The sequence below is a fragment of the Urocampus carinirostris genome, chromosome 12 (assembly GCF_059441175.1).
Source record: "Urocampus carinirostris isolate Australia breed hairy pipefish chromosome 12, RoL_Ucar_1.0, whole genome shotgun sequence".
NCBI classification, from domain to species: domain Eukaryota; kingdom Metazoa; phylum Chordata; class Actinopteri; order Syngnathiformes; family Syngnathidae; genus Urocampus; species Urocampus carinirostris.
In genome coordinates this window covers 23,836,064-23,849,980 of record NC_142360.1, presented here as the reverse complement: position 1 = coordinate 23,849,980, position 13,917 = coordinate 23,836,064, and the positions used below count along the sequence as shown (strand labels likewise).

The following is a 13,917-nucleotide window of genomic DNA, read 5'->3' as shown; positions in this document are numbered from 1 at the left end:
CCAACCCCTTAAAACTGCTTTCAAGTAGGACATAATAAAACTCATAGAAGAAATCGTGTACTTCACGTGTTGAAGCAGTGAACTGTTTTATTTTTCCTCGATCGTGCAATCTTAAAAGCTTGCAAATGAACAATTAGCTGAGACTCTCCATATCCATTTTGTCTCTAGCCTTCAAACTACTCGAAAATCTAATTTTCTCGGTACTGTCCATATTTGTATCCCTTGGTTTTGCGCGTTTGGCCTTAAGTGCAATTTTTCATGTACATCAAACTTTATTACTGCTCACAGGTTGTTTGTTTCTTCAGCCACTTTTATCACTTTTAGCTTCAAGTCAGCAGTATAGGACAGACATTTTGTTTTTTCTTCAGGCATGTCGTATAACGAAAGTAATTCTACAACTAAAAAGAACATAACCATTTTGCTTCTGGTGGCACACAGTGACCTCCTGAGTTCAGTGTTTAATTCAAAATTTAGCTTAGATGCAAGTGTGTAAGGTAGTTGGAATATCTCTACGACGAAAACCTGTGCGTGCTCATACTCTGTGGTTGAGACTTTGCCACCATAACTGTATTCAGTTTTACTTTGTTGTTAAACCTAAACACTTCAACCTAAAATCTGGTAAATCGGTGGTCAGAGTCAGAGGACACTGCGATGCATCATCTGCATGAAATACTGAAATAAGCTAATATAGCGCTGTAACGTACTATATAATGCTGGCGTAGAGTTACTGAATTTTATCAATAACACATTCGAATATTTGTGACAGAGAAAAGTAATTGCACTCCTGGAACGGTTTCCTTTGTAACGCTTTAGTCCCAAATTTAATAATCATACATAAAACTTGCTCATTTGACACTTTTCAGGGTCAACAGAAAACCTTCTCCATTTGCTTGATCCACTTTGAGCAAAACATATGTTGATTAACAAAAACTGCACCTGTGAAACCACAATTAAAATACCTGTGCCGTAAATGTGAGCTTTGCAATACTAAATGCCTCCTATAGGTGTTACGTTCTGCCATATGTTGTAGGAGGAGGACCACGCGTGGTCACACACTGTCGTATTTTTTGACACACACAAGCACACACGCATTCGCACACGCATGCACACAGCGCCCTATCTGTTCTCTCCCACTGCCATCTGCCATGGACTGGAAGAAGCTGAGCTTTAGTTGGCTGACAAAGCTGATGGTAGGCCCTGCTGGCTGGCGCAGGGATGAGCTGCAGTGTGTGTGGGAAAGTTCAGGCCAGGTTTGCCCAGCACGCTAAAAATAATTTCTAGTTTTATTTTTATTTTTTTATTACTTAGTTGCTTTAAGGTTGGATATTTTTTTTTTAAATTTGTTCTTTCTTTGTCTATATAGTCATCAATGGCACTGAGCGAGTCACAGCAGGAAATAAAATTGATTTTGGGATGGGGGGCAGAACCTATCCAAATCTATATATGTATTAATCAAGAACAACCCTAATTTACAGGCTCATGAATGTGTTTAACAAATACAATTACTGTACTTAATATACATTTTTTTTCCAGTGAGAACTACAACCTAAACAAAGACGCTAAACTTAAAAATTCTTCACTGCAATTTGTGCAATAATGCCAAAGTCCCGTTCCAAAAAATATCTTCTAACTTAAAAATGGTCTCTATTTTGCAGTTACTTAAGATTCTTGAAGTTCAATTTGACTGTCAGTTTTGATGGAAATTATGGTTTATTACTGAAATCTACAAACATTCGTCTTCAAAGTCCTTATGCGTGTCATTGATCAATCCTTATTTTTTCATATTTTGCACAAACTTGATGCTTGAAAAAATAATAAGCAAATGTACGAGACGGACGTCACACCCAAAAGTGGAATATGATGAATCCCTTTGGTTAAGAGACATGGAAAACAATCTTAATTACATGTGCTGCAGCTCTCCCGCCACTAGTGGTAGAAACATGATGTTGAACTCCTGGCCTAAATAGGGATAGTGAGTTTTATCTCCGAGGCAAAGAGCCAAACCTGGCCGCGAGCCATACGTTCCCAATCCTTAGATTAAACCAAGAAGCACTTCTTTTCCTGGGTTTTCCCTTACATTACACACAGTTTTATTTGGAAACACATATAAACAAGCCGTGAGGATAATAAAAAAAGTTACATTAAAGACAACAATCCAAGGGTCGATTTACGAGATTTCAAATTCAGGGCTTGAGTAAGTCATAAAACAGCACTTGTAATGTATAAACCATATAATAAGCAAACGCCTAATAGTATAGAAAATAGGTTTCAGTTTTTGCGGTTACTGGCGACCAGAACCACCCCCAAAAAGTGAAAATTAGCGATGTAGCGTCGCACCTTCATGAAAGTCCCTAAGGGGAAAACGTACTCGAGATGACGTCATTACCACCTGAGAGTATACAACTGTAACAAAATAATAACTATAGATCTACAAATAATGACACATAACACATAATTGCACTTGAACAAATGGTTTTATTGTCATTATACAAAATTTGAACAAAATTAGAGGGCTTCTCCTTTCTGTGCACTAAAGCAATTTAGAGAGCGGCTGGTTAGCTGAGTTCTTGCATCGGGTGTCCCTGGTTAGAACTCAGTTGTTTCTCAAACCCGATAATAATCCACGAATCACCCACGGGTGATCACAATTTCTTTGCGCTCTTCTGAATTTCCTCATTTGATTTAATTGAAATTATTTTCAATGTAAAAAGCCGCTAAAAGCTAGCTGTCACTATCCTATTCAGTTATTTTTCTGTAATCTGTCCCCACGGTCTTGTGTCTACAAGAACACAATGCACAATGCAAAATCAATCAATTCAAAATCCGCAAAGTAGTGAACCAGCAATAACAGAAACGCGAATTCGCGAGGATTCTCTGTTAGTGTAACCTTCCAGGGAAGCGCAATTTTGTCAAACTAATATCCAAAACTAAAAAAAAGATCAAATGATTGAATGATGAGCCCCGATGAAGATTAAAAATACTTCCAGACTTTTTCAAAGCTTTGACATGTGCTTATGAAACATTATGCAAATGAAAACTGAAGTCTTTTTTGTACTGTGTTCTGGTTGTCTTTCATGTGTGGAGGTTAAGTATTTTATTTTTGTTGAAAAATATGGCCATGTCTTTCAGTTTTATGTGTTATTTGTTTTGTCATTAATACATTAATCATTTATTTAAAACAATCTATTAATCGAAGTCACTTTGAAAAGCAATCATTTAAAATAATTCAAGGAAAGTCATGTTGAACTGAGAGAAATTGAGAAGTGATGCAAGTAAAGCAAATCAAGAAAGCAATGTGCAGGGGGAAAAAAACGAGGCCTTGGCTAGGGATGAAGGGGTATTGGCCAGTTGGGGAAAACATGAATATTAGCTCTTGGAACAGAGGTAGAGAGGATTATGGGACACGGGACAAGCCACATAGGAATTAAAGAGAGCGGTCCTGTTGTGGGATGTCAAGATAGCTGGTTTGGCAGATTATTTGCAGCCAGTCGACCCTAACTCTGTGCACATAAATATAGGTTTGTATGGTCATTGCATTGTTATAAGTCAGTTGCAAGAGCATGAAATGCCGAGTGAGGGGGAAAAAAACTGTATGTTTACAGCCTACACCAAGGGCCACTAACATGGCGTTCTCCAGCACCAGGTAGACCCCATAGATCACATAGGTAGCCTACGAATCAGTTCTTTAAATAGGGTTGGTTGATTAGTGTAATGTTCTTTGAAATTTCACAATGTAAACAGTAAACATTATTCCCACATTGTAGTAATTTAATGACACACTAATAATACAGTAAGAACAAATGGGTAGTAGTCTGTATATGTGGCAAGGGCTGTCTTAATTATGTGTGACTCTGATGCAGTTTTTGATAGCTTTGCTGAAAAACTAAGATAGCGGCCATCTGTTTGCACGCAGTCCTCAGAGAGGACTGACTGAACTGGTAATTTATCTCTTTAGAATTAGAACATCTCTATATTTGTGTTTTTGGATCTGCAATACCTTTCTACTTAGCATACTGCCAGCTGCTGCTATTAGGAGAAATAAGAGTTTGTGGTCAAAGTTCGTCTTCCACCGGGTAAGGCCTATAGCCCAGAGTTTCCAAAGTCTAACTAATGGAGGGCCTGATTGAAAAGGCTTCAAGCTGAGTCGAATTTTGAAAATGTTTGGATTAATCCATCGAGTTCAGTGAAGCTAATTAAACCCATTAAAAACCTAGATAGATAAGAGACATAGATATCAGAAGAGATATCTAGTTTTAGGCAGTTAGAGAGATATGGGTAGGGAGAAAACCCTAGTTATAGGGTCACTAAATGTGAGAGGATGTGGAAGTAAAGCAACTGAGTGGAAGAAAAAGTTAGATATAGAGAGGAAAAAGCGAAGCATGTTGAGATGGAAAGAGAAACAAAGAAATACACAAAAAGAAACTGAGAGACTAGTAGTGAAGGAAAAATAAAGGGATTTGAAAGAGAGGGAGGGGTAGGTAAAGAGAGAGTTAGAGTGAGATAGATAAAAAAAAATCACAATTCTTAGTGTATAATGCAATCCTGAATCAAGATCATATCAGTGGCCGTAGGAAATTTGCAGGTTGGATTTGGCCCGCGGGCTTAAGTTTGACATAGTTGCTGTAGCCCCTTAATTACGACTGGATGAATGAACTGAATATGTGAGTTATGAGCTCTTTTTTTCCTACTATATTGCAAAAAAGTGCATTATAGATTGCCCGAGTAAGTCGAAGTTTGCTTTAGAACTCCTAACCAGGTGGAACGAATGAAAACTTCTTGGTCTCCTGCGCCATCTCTCTAAAGTCTTTCCAAAGCTTTTTCTCTCCGCATAGCAACTTCCAAGCCTGGTTTTCATCCACCGCACTGATTCCTTAAATGTATTTTTAGCCTACCTCTTCCCCTCACTTAGGAACAGATTAAATATATTTTTGTCAGTATACTGTACATCCGCATTTGGTTTGTGTTTGAGGTTGTCACTTTTTGGTGGCATTAGGTATTCCTGTGAAATGAACATACTTTTTTATCTTTTTCACTTTTTTTTTAAATCACAATACAACAATTTCCATTGCCTATTTTTGCAATCATTATTTATTTGCACGGTTCATACAGGTGATTAAAATCCTTGGAGATATTTGCATTTTTTTATTGTGTTTTCAGGGATTAATAAATACTTCTATTTTGAGTGAAGTGCTTGTTAACGCGCAAAATTGTTGCCATGCAGCAGTTAACAAATGACACCAACACAGTTTTCTGGTGGCCTCACTTTGCCATTCCATTTATTCTTCCCTAATGATTAACTGCATACGGCATTAATTTGTCCTATAAAGACTGCATCAATTTCAGTGCTTAAAAGTGAGCCATAATATATAGGGGAGGAACTTCAGAACAAATTGGAAATGTAATGGCTGTATGTAGGGCTGCAACTAAATATTATTTTGATAATTGATGACCTGGTCCATAATTTATTTCGATTATTTGATCAATCAAATTTTTAAAAATAAATATTCTTCTCAAATATCGAAGTTTTATACATATAGAAAAATCGTGCACGGACACAATATTATAAAACAATAAAAAAATCCAAGTGTTTGAAATGTAGCTTGTCAATGAACAAAAAATACATTCAGTTCCTGTCAAGAACCGGAACAGGAGGAGAACCCAAATGCGTGACGTTTCTCTCACAAGATTTTATTTTACGGGAATTGGGGCAGTCATGCACGTTAAACACAAAATGCCAGTGATTCACCGATCGCTGGGCGAAAGAAGAAAGAAAGAAGTCTGGCATGGAACAACAGAAAGCAAGAGACCAACAAGATCAATTCCAGATGATGATGTCGATACCGGGCAGAACGGGATTGAAAGGATTGATAACAAATTAAGATAGACAGATGGATAGATAGATGGATACTTTATTCATCTCCAGATATAGGAGACTATAGACAGATATCAGACAGGACAAAACAGCCGGGATCGATACCGGACAGGATACACAAACGGGATACCAGACAGAGTCAAAACCCATGTCTTGCGGGTGCAAAGGTTCGTTGACGGACTGACAAAGGGTGAGTGAGATCATTGAGCTTAAATAGAAGGGAAGCCAATGTATCACCAAGCCGTAGCTGGCGCCACATGGGCGGGGCCAATTGGGCGCCATGGCAACCGTGACAGTTCCATGCGATAAAACTGCAAATATATAAGATTTTTTTTTTTAATGTAGTGGAAAAAACTACAAAAAACAGAAACAACACTGGAGGAAAATGCAAGTACTTCTTTGGATTATATATTATTGTCCATTGAATGTTTCTTTTACAGCGTTTTTAGTTTAAATTTTGGTTGGACAGCACGACAATTTTTTTAATGCCTCATTTTCAGACACCATAGCGTTTGCAAGTCTTTGTGCTGGATGACTGGCCCGTTGAAAAAGGTGCACGAGTGTATATATGCACATGAGCACACTCCCACAGACCTGTTTGCAAGGTTGAGGGAGGACGGGAGAAAGAAACCTGCCTATTGTTGGTAGAGTGTGTGCAAATAAGAATGCAAACAGCTGGCGTGAATAGGTGTTTACTTCTGTGGCCCTGCATTCGTATTTACAGAAACAGTGAAGAATAAGCTTGCATGCATCAGCTAGACCTGGAAGGGCCTCTTGTCTTCCAACATGCATGGTAACTTTTCCTGCTCGCATTCAACACTGATAGAAAGAGCAGAGAGAAAATATGACTGTGTTCAATAATTGAGGGTGTTTATACAGACTCACAATAAAACTAGCGGTACCTTCTTCCCTATTTAATTGGAAACCAAAGTGCCAGTCATTCTTTTGTAAATTATATCATAGACACTATCCCAACGCCGAACAAAAATGTCTGACGTCCAGCTGGACCTCTGCAAAGGATATGAGGAAAAAACTGGGCTCCTGAAAAAATATCAAAATGTATATTGCCACAAAATTGTTGACTTCTTTGGTAGCACGAAGAAACTGTAAGCATTATGGAAAATTGATCACATTCAGGCTTTGTAGAGGTGCTTGACATTCTGGAAAATGCTTGAACTTTGGTGTGTTTTCGAGGATTGAAAAGTGCGTGAATTTGGTTGAAGTGCTTGTAAACGCTTGAAGTTGTTGCCATGTTTCTCAACACGTTTGCTTAAAAATGACACTGCACCTGCTCTCTGGTGGTTTCCCCTTCCATTGCACAGTGTTCATTTTACCTCTGAAAAGTGATGGGTCCCGGGGACTCGCATGCTCAAAAATCTATGGGTCCCAACAGAGATATATGGGTCCCCAAAATTTAGTGTTATCGAGGTTGAAATTGTAAATCGGTGACAAATATATAATAAAAATTTATATTTTCATTCAGTTTTAATCGTGGAATTATTAATTCATTTTCTGCATCAAATTATTGTTGGTAATAAACCGATTAAAGGGACAACCACAAACCTGTCTTTTTTCATTTTCTCCTTTTATACTTAACTTTTTTTCTCAACTTCTTTATACAACATCATAATTCGTAATATAATGCATCAAAGCAAGTGAGCCGTTTGAGAGCCGGCTCTCTTTAATGAGTTGAGCCGAAAAAGACGTTTCTCTAAAAAGAGACGAACTTTTCACTACACAACTCGAGATCGGCGTGCAGACGAAAACTCGAACCGCGAGACCAAAACAACATCTGCCGGATATGCCTGACGAAAAGTTTGGAGTGTGGTAAATCTTTGTTAAAAAAAAAAAATGTAAGTCAAGTCAAGTCATTTTTATTTGTATAGCCCTTAATCACAATTAGTCTCTAAGGGCTTCACAAGTTATTACATATAAGAAGTTTAGGTTATTCGTATGCTATAGAGTAGAAGTGAGTTTTAAGCTTAGATTTAAACATTTCCACTGAGGTTGCAGATCGGATCTCAGGGGGAAGAGCATTCCACAACACCGGTGCCCGGATGGAGAACGCTCTCGAACCAGCGGAACACTTCTTGGCTCTTGGGATCACCAGGAGACCGGCGCTCTCGGAACGAAGGCTTTGGGCCGGGACATAGGGGGAGATCAGATCTGAAAGATATGAGGGGGGAAAGTCCATGTATGATTTTGTCTAGTAATAGGAGAACCTTAAAATCGCATCTTAGGCTAAGAGGGAGCCAATGCAGGTTAGCCAAAATTGGGGTGATGTGATCGTACTTTTTTGTCCTTGTTAAAAGCCTCGCTGCAGCATTTTGTACCAGCTGAAGACTCTTGAGTCTGGTCATCGGAAGACCGGAAAGTAGTGCATTACAGTAGTCGAGACGGGAGGTAACAAACGCGTGAATTATGATTTCCGCATCCGACTGAGAAAGTATAGGTCGAATTTTAGCAATGTTACGGAGATGGAAGAAAGCGGTTCTAGTAATTTTCTTCACATGTGTTAGAAAGGACAGATCGGGGTCGAAAATGACACCTAAATTTTTAAGTGAGTCGCTCTGTGTGATGTGGCAATTGTCTATGTTCACAGCGGTTTTAGAGAATAATTCACGGGACTTAGATGGACCAATAACTAACATTTCAGTCTTTTCAGAGTTAAGACGCAGGAAATTGAGTGACATCCCCTCTTTTATCTCAGTGAGGCAGGCCTCCAAATTTCCACAGTTTAGTGTGGCAGATTCCTCCATCGGGAGATAGAGTTGAGTGTCATCTGCGTAGCAATGGAAACTGATATTATACTTGCGAATAATATCACCTAGTGGAGGCATATAAATGCTGAAGAGAAGGGGGCCAAGCACTGAACCCTGCGGAACACCACAAGTAACACCAAATGGCTCAGATGTCAATTCGCCATATTTAACGCAGTGTGTCCTATCTGAGAGGTAGGATCTGAACCATAATAGGACGTTTCCTGAGAGACCAATCCATTTTTCCAACCATTCTAGCAAGATATTATGGTCCACGGGTAATAATGAAAATTTTGTGTCAAAAAAGTTGCGTCCCGGGACGCACGTTGATTTGAGAGTATGCGTCCCCAGCAAAAATGATGCGTCTATGACGCAGGGACGCGGGCAAACGAGAACACTGATTGCATTTATTCTTCCCACATGATTAATGACAGCTGGTATTAGTTTGTATGTCCTATGAAGCATCATCACACCCTACGGATTGCTCCCAAGAAGACAGGTGCATGCTACACCTAAACAGAGATCTATGAAATGTGTATTAGTGCAAGGATACGTATCAATTATGGACATTTATTGTGAGCCCTGCAGAAAATTAAGGTGGCACTTCCCAGTGGTAAATTTTAATACGAAGAACTTTCTGCAACTGAAAATGTTAGCTTCACAGTACTGTCATTTGTACTCAACACGTTAATGGAGAGGGATTTGTCTCAAAAAAGATATATTCACAATTTGTTCAAGATCTCAAAACCATATGCCAAATATCATGGGGTTTGCAAACATTCATAACTATCCCCCCAACCCCCCTTCCCCCCGTGAACATAGGGGTGCAGCGGCGGAGACAGAAACATGTTAATTATCCAATCAACAAATTAAGCCAGAAGCAAGAGAGAAGACAAAAAAAACAGGCAAGGAAGGACTCAGGGGTGTTTGCATTTTTTGGATGAGTTGAATGTTTTTTGATTAACTTCAAATTTATATATATTTAAAAATATTATTATAATTTTGATGATACGAGATGACGAAACCCTGACGACGACCAATCAAACCCTGGCCAGAGTTTTTATATGGTGTGGAAAACACTGGCGTTAGAGCGAGAGATTACTGTATTCTACCCTTTTGGGCCTTCCTTCCACATGGATGTTTGACTGAAATCTACAGAAAAATAAAACCTTACCTGCTGCTTTAAATGTAAGTTTACGGCACTTCGATTTATTGATCCTTGAAAGTCGTAATGCTGAAGTCACTTGTGATTTTAAGGTAACATTGGAGACATAAGTGCAGTGAAAGGGAGGCAGGCAGAAGATGGAGTCAATGAAAAGGAAGTACCGATGAAGCAAGATAAGCGAAGGGAGCCTTTTTCTCTCAAGGTGGCTGACTTTTGAGCTTTTGTCATCAATTTTAGATCATTCCTGCTCAAGCAGAGTAACCTCGGTGACCCTTTACATTGAACCTGAGCCAATGTAACACCACTGTGGTATAGCTGAGGGTAAGAGGAGGAAGTCATAAAGAGAAGTTCCAGAAGGAGTACTACGGCTTTTACCACTGGGATGTCATTCGTTTATGCAGTGAACTAAGATGAGTATTTAAAAAGATATTTTTTAAACGGTTGTAGTACCGTAAATTCCGGACTATAGAGCGCACCTGATTATAAGCCGCACCCACCACATTTTAAGAGGAAAACCGATTTTGTACTTACACAAGCCGCACCTGTATATAAGCCACATGCGCCCACATTAAAATATGTAACACGAACACAAATTTAACCCAAACTCGACTTTAAGTCCCGCGATTGAAACTGAATGTCCTTCATTAAAGTACACAGTCCAAAAATCACAGCCGGCAAAATGAACGTAAAATGATACAGGTACGTAAGGTTTGATGGAAACCTGCATAGTCCGGGTTCCGTTGAAAGTAATCCAAGGAAAAAAGTGTATATTTCCAAAGGTAAGGGTGGGAAAAATATATATTCACTATTGTCCGCCGCGTCCATAAACTGGTCTCACCTTTACCCCACCTCCCATCACCCCGCGTTTGTTTCGCCCCTTCTGATAATGCTTAAATAACGTTGTATTTTTAAGGATTGAAATGTGCTTGCGAATGCTTGAAATGTTTGGAATAGGGTTAGGGTTGCAAAAAAAACTAAGTTGTGTTTCCCAGTGGTAAATGTATAATTCACAATTTACTCAAGATCTAAGAATATAGATTGAAAGTCAAATATATAAATCAGAGATATATTTTTGGTTCTGCAAAATATATGGTTCACACTGGACTTTTGTCTTTTAATGGCACTTGAAAGATTGGAAAATTGGCTTTCAAAGTCGTTAAAGAGTGCGTGAATTTGGCCATGAAAAACGTGTATGAACCCTGAACATCAGAACTATGGAGGACCAAACTTGCCTTATGTATAAAACAAATGTAGAAATAAATGAATACCTACTGTCATGAACCGGAACAAATGCGTGAAGTTTCTCACACAAGCTTGTATTTTACGGGGAACGGGGCAGTCATGCACGTTAACACCAGTGATTCTGCAATTGTTGGGCGGAAGACGTAAGGCAGCAGTCTGGCGTGGAATGACAGGAAGCCAGAGGCCGACGAGATTGATACCAATTGCACGATATCGGACCGATGGGGTCGATACCGGACAGGACGGGACAGACAGGATTTATATCAAAACAGGATATCGAAATTAAACAGGACAAACTAGACGGGAACAAAACTAGAGATCGATATTAAACAGGACAAAATAGACGGGAACGATACCAGACAGGAAGCACGGGCAGTAAACCGGACAGGGTCACCCACGTCTAGCGGGTGCATAGGTTCGTTGACGGACTGACAAAGGGTGAGTGAGAGCACTGAGCTTAAATAGAAGGGAAGCTGGTGCCACACGGGCGGGGTCAATTGGGCGGCATGGCAACCGTGACACCTACAAATATATGCCATCTAGATGAATGAAAACATAAATAAATCTCGTAACACCTCAACATATGACAAGATCTTTAGTCCTGAATAAAACATGCCGTTTCCCGAGCAAAACACAGTATGTCGATCATATCAAATTAGTTTTAACGGTGTCATAATAACTAACAATTTCAGCACACCACAATTATTCTTTTCAGGAAATTTGAAATACTCATGACATGTTTTTTTTACTTTTACCTATTGGATGTCATCCTTATGGATCTCATTTGAATTATGACAAACTTAATTATTTACTTTAGAACAGACCACAGTTAGTTACTTGTTTTGGTAAATGCAAAAAAATTAAGGAGTGGGTCAAACAAATTGAGCTTGTATTCCAATTGGTTGATCAGTGTCGTAGACGATCGTGTATCACTGATCAACAGATGCAAATGTCATTAATCAATGAATAAATGAAAGTAAGTCTAATGCAACACGTTAAGAACGTAATTAACATTTTTTCTACCTTGTGTTAGCGGGAAGGCGAAGTTGGGGAAAATTGGAGGTACCGGATGATTAGAATCAGTGCGAGTGATGACCTTTGAGTGGCCCATCTCATGCATAAAGAAGAGATTGGTTTTGACAATATTCTTCTTCTACATATAAATGAGCTGGCGACCCAGGTGACTGAAGTTGTTCTCCATAGAGGTTGTGATGTAGAGCCTCTGGGCACAACTGATTGAACTGAAGTTCCGCTGTAATGTCAGTGCTTATATTCAGACAGCAGATTTTATGAATCCCATTTCGTAAGTACAAAAAAGCACTTACAATCTTTTTGGAAGAAATAAATTAAAATGCACTGTAATATACAGTGTAATGTATTAAAGTAGAGTTTCAAAAGTGTATATTGGCATTTTATATTGAGAATGCAGCAAAATAACTTTGACTGAACTTGTAGATCAGTGACTTTTAAAAGTGCAAACTGCAATAGTTTCTCTTTGTTAGCATAATCACCAGTCAATCTACTCTCTTTAGGGTGGATCAGCTTATTGAAACCAATAAAAAGAAAGAGCTCATTGGAGGACCTTTGGACCAGGCTTTTTTATCAGATAGCAGCACGGTAAAAAAATAAAAAGAAACCTATGCATTTAAAAATATAAACGTTTTCGAATAAAACATGTTCAAAATATTCAAATAGAGCAGTTTTGTATTGATTTGGCAGAAGGCGCAAGGGTAGGCGGAGAGAGGGAAGGAAGATAGTTTAGAGTTCTGATGGCCTGATGGAAGAAACTGTCTTTGAGTCTTTTGGTTCTCGCTCCGAGACTCTGTAATGTTTTCCCTGACGTAATCAGGTTTAAGAGGCTGTGAGGTGGGTTGATGGGGTCACCTGCAATTCTAGTGGCTTTGCAGGTGAGGCGGGAGTCACAGATGTTCAGGAGAACTTGGGAGAGACTCACATTTTGTAAATCCATAGAAAATTAACCTCCTAAAATTTGGAAATTATTTAAAGAAAATAAACAAATACATAAGACCACACCTACAGACCTTAATGGAAATGCACCTAGTACAGACGCTGCCCGACCTACGAACGAGTTATGTTCCGGACAATCGTTCGTCAGTTGAATTTGTTTGTAAGTTGCTTCAGTTCCGGACAATCGTTCGTCAGTTGAATTTGTTTGTAAGTTGCTTCAGTGCTATACTTTGTATGTTTATGGTTTATATAAGTATGTTTTAGGTGTGTATAAGTAATTTGTATTGTTTTGTACTTAAAAATAAACATTTAATAAAATAATATACTCTATAAAGATAAATAAAATGAGGTCAAAATGAGGTAAATTTAAGGTAAATCGAATGTTCGTAAGTAGGGGAGCGTTTGTACCACATTTCCCCAGTTCTCCAACTATTTTGACCATGTTGAAAACTAATCCTCTTTAACCTTTTTGGGTTTTGCTATTTAAACCTCACCTCCAAATGACATGTTGGCTTAGCAATTACCCGTTATTCGGAAACGTGGTCCTGTGCTCATTTCCAGTCGCCACCTATTCAAAAGGTGTTATCCCGTTCATCAAGCTAACCTTCAAAAGAGTATGACATTAGCAGCATAATTGTTTGAGGCTTAAGGCTCCCCGGGACAATCGCCTACCAGCCTCGTCTCACACGTCCATATATTGCCAAATCCTTTAGCGTTTGCATAGTGGCTTCTGTATTTAAGTAATATGTAACCAAAGCCACATTTGTTTTTATAGCTTACTTCATATGTAGGAATCCAACGTGAGATGCTCTGCCAATTTGCAGGGTTTGTACGGGTGCCTAAAATCTTTAAAAATGCTTCAATTTTATTGTTATGTTTTCAAGGTTTGAAAAGTGCCTGAATTTTGGCTG

At 38.8% G+C, this 13,917-nt stretch overlaps 1 protein-coding gene across 4 annotated transcripts in view; it reads left to right on the top strand.

Moving 5' to 3' along the window:
* ptprsa (protein tyrosine phosphatase receptor type Sa) overlaps positions 1-13,917 on the top strand; it is a 371,836-nt gene that overhangs the window by 199,255 nt on the left and 158,664 nt on the right. The gene's annotated exons all lie outside the window — the stretch shown is intronic.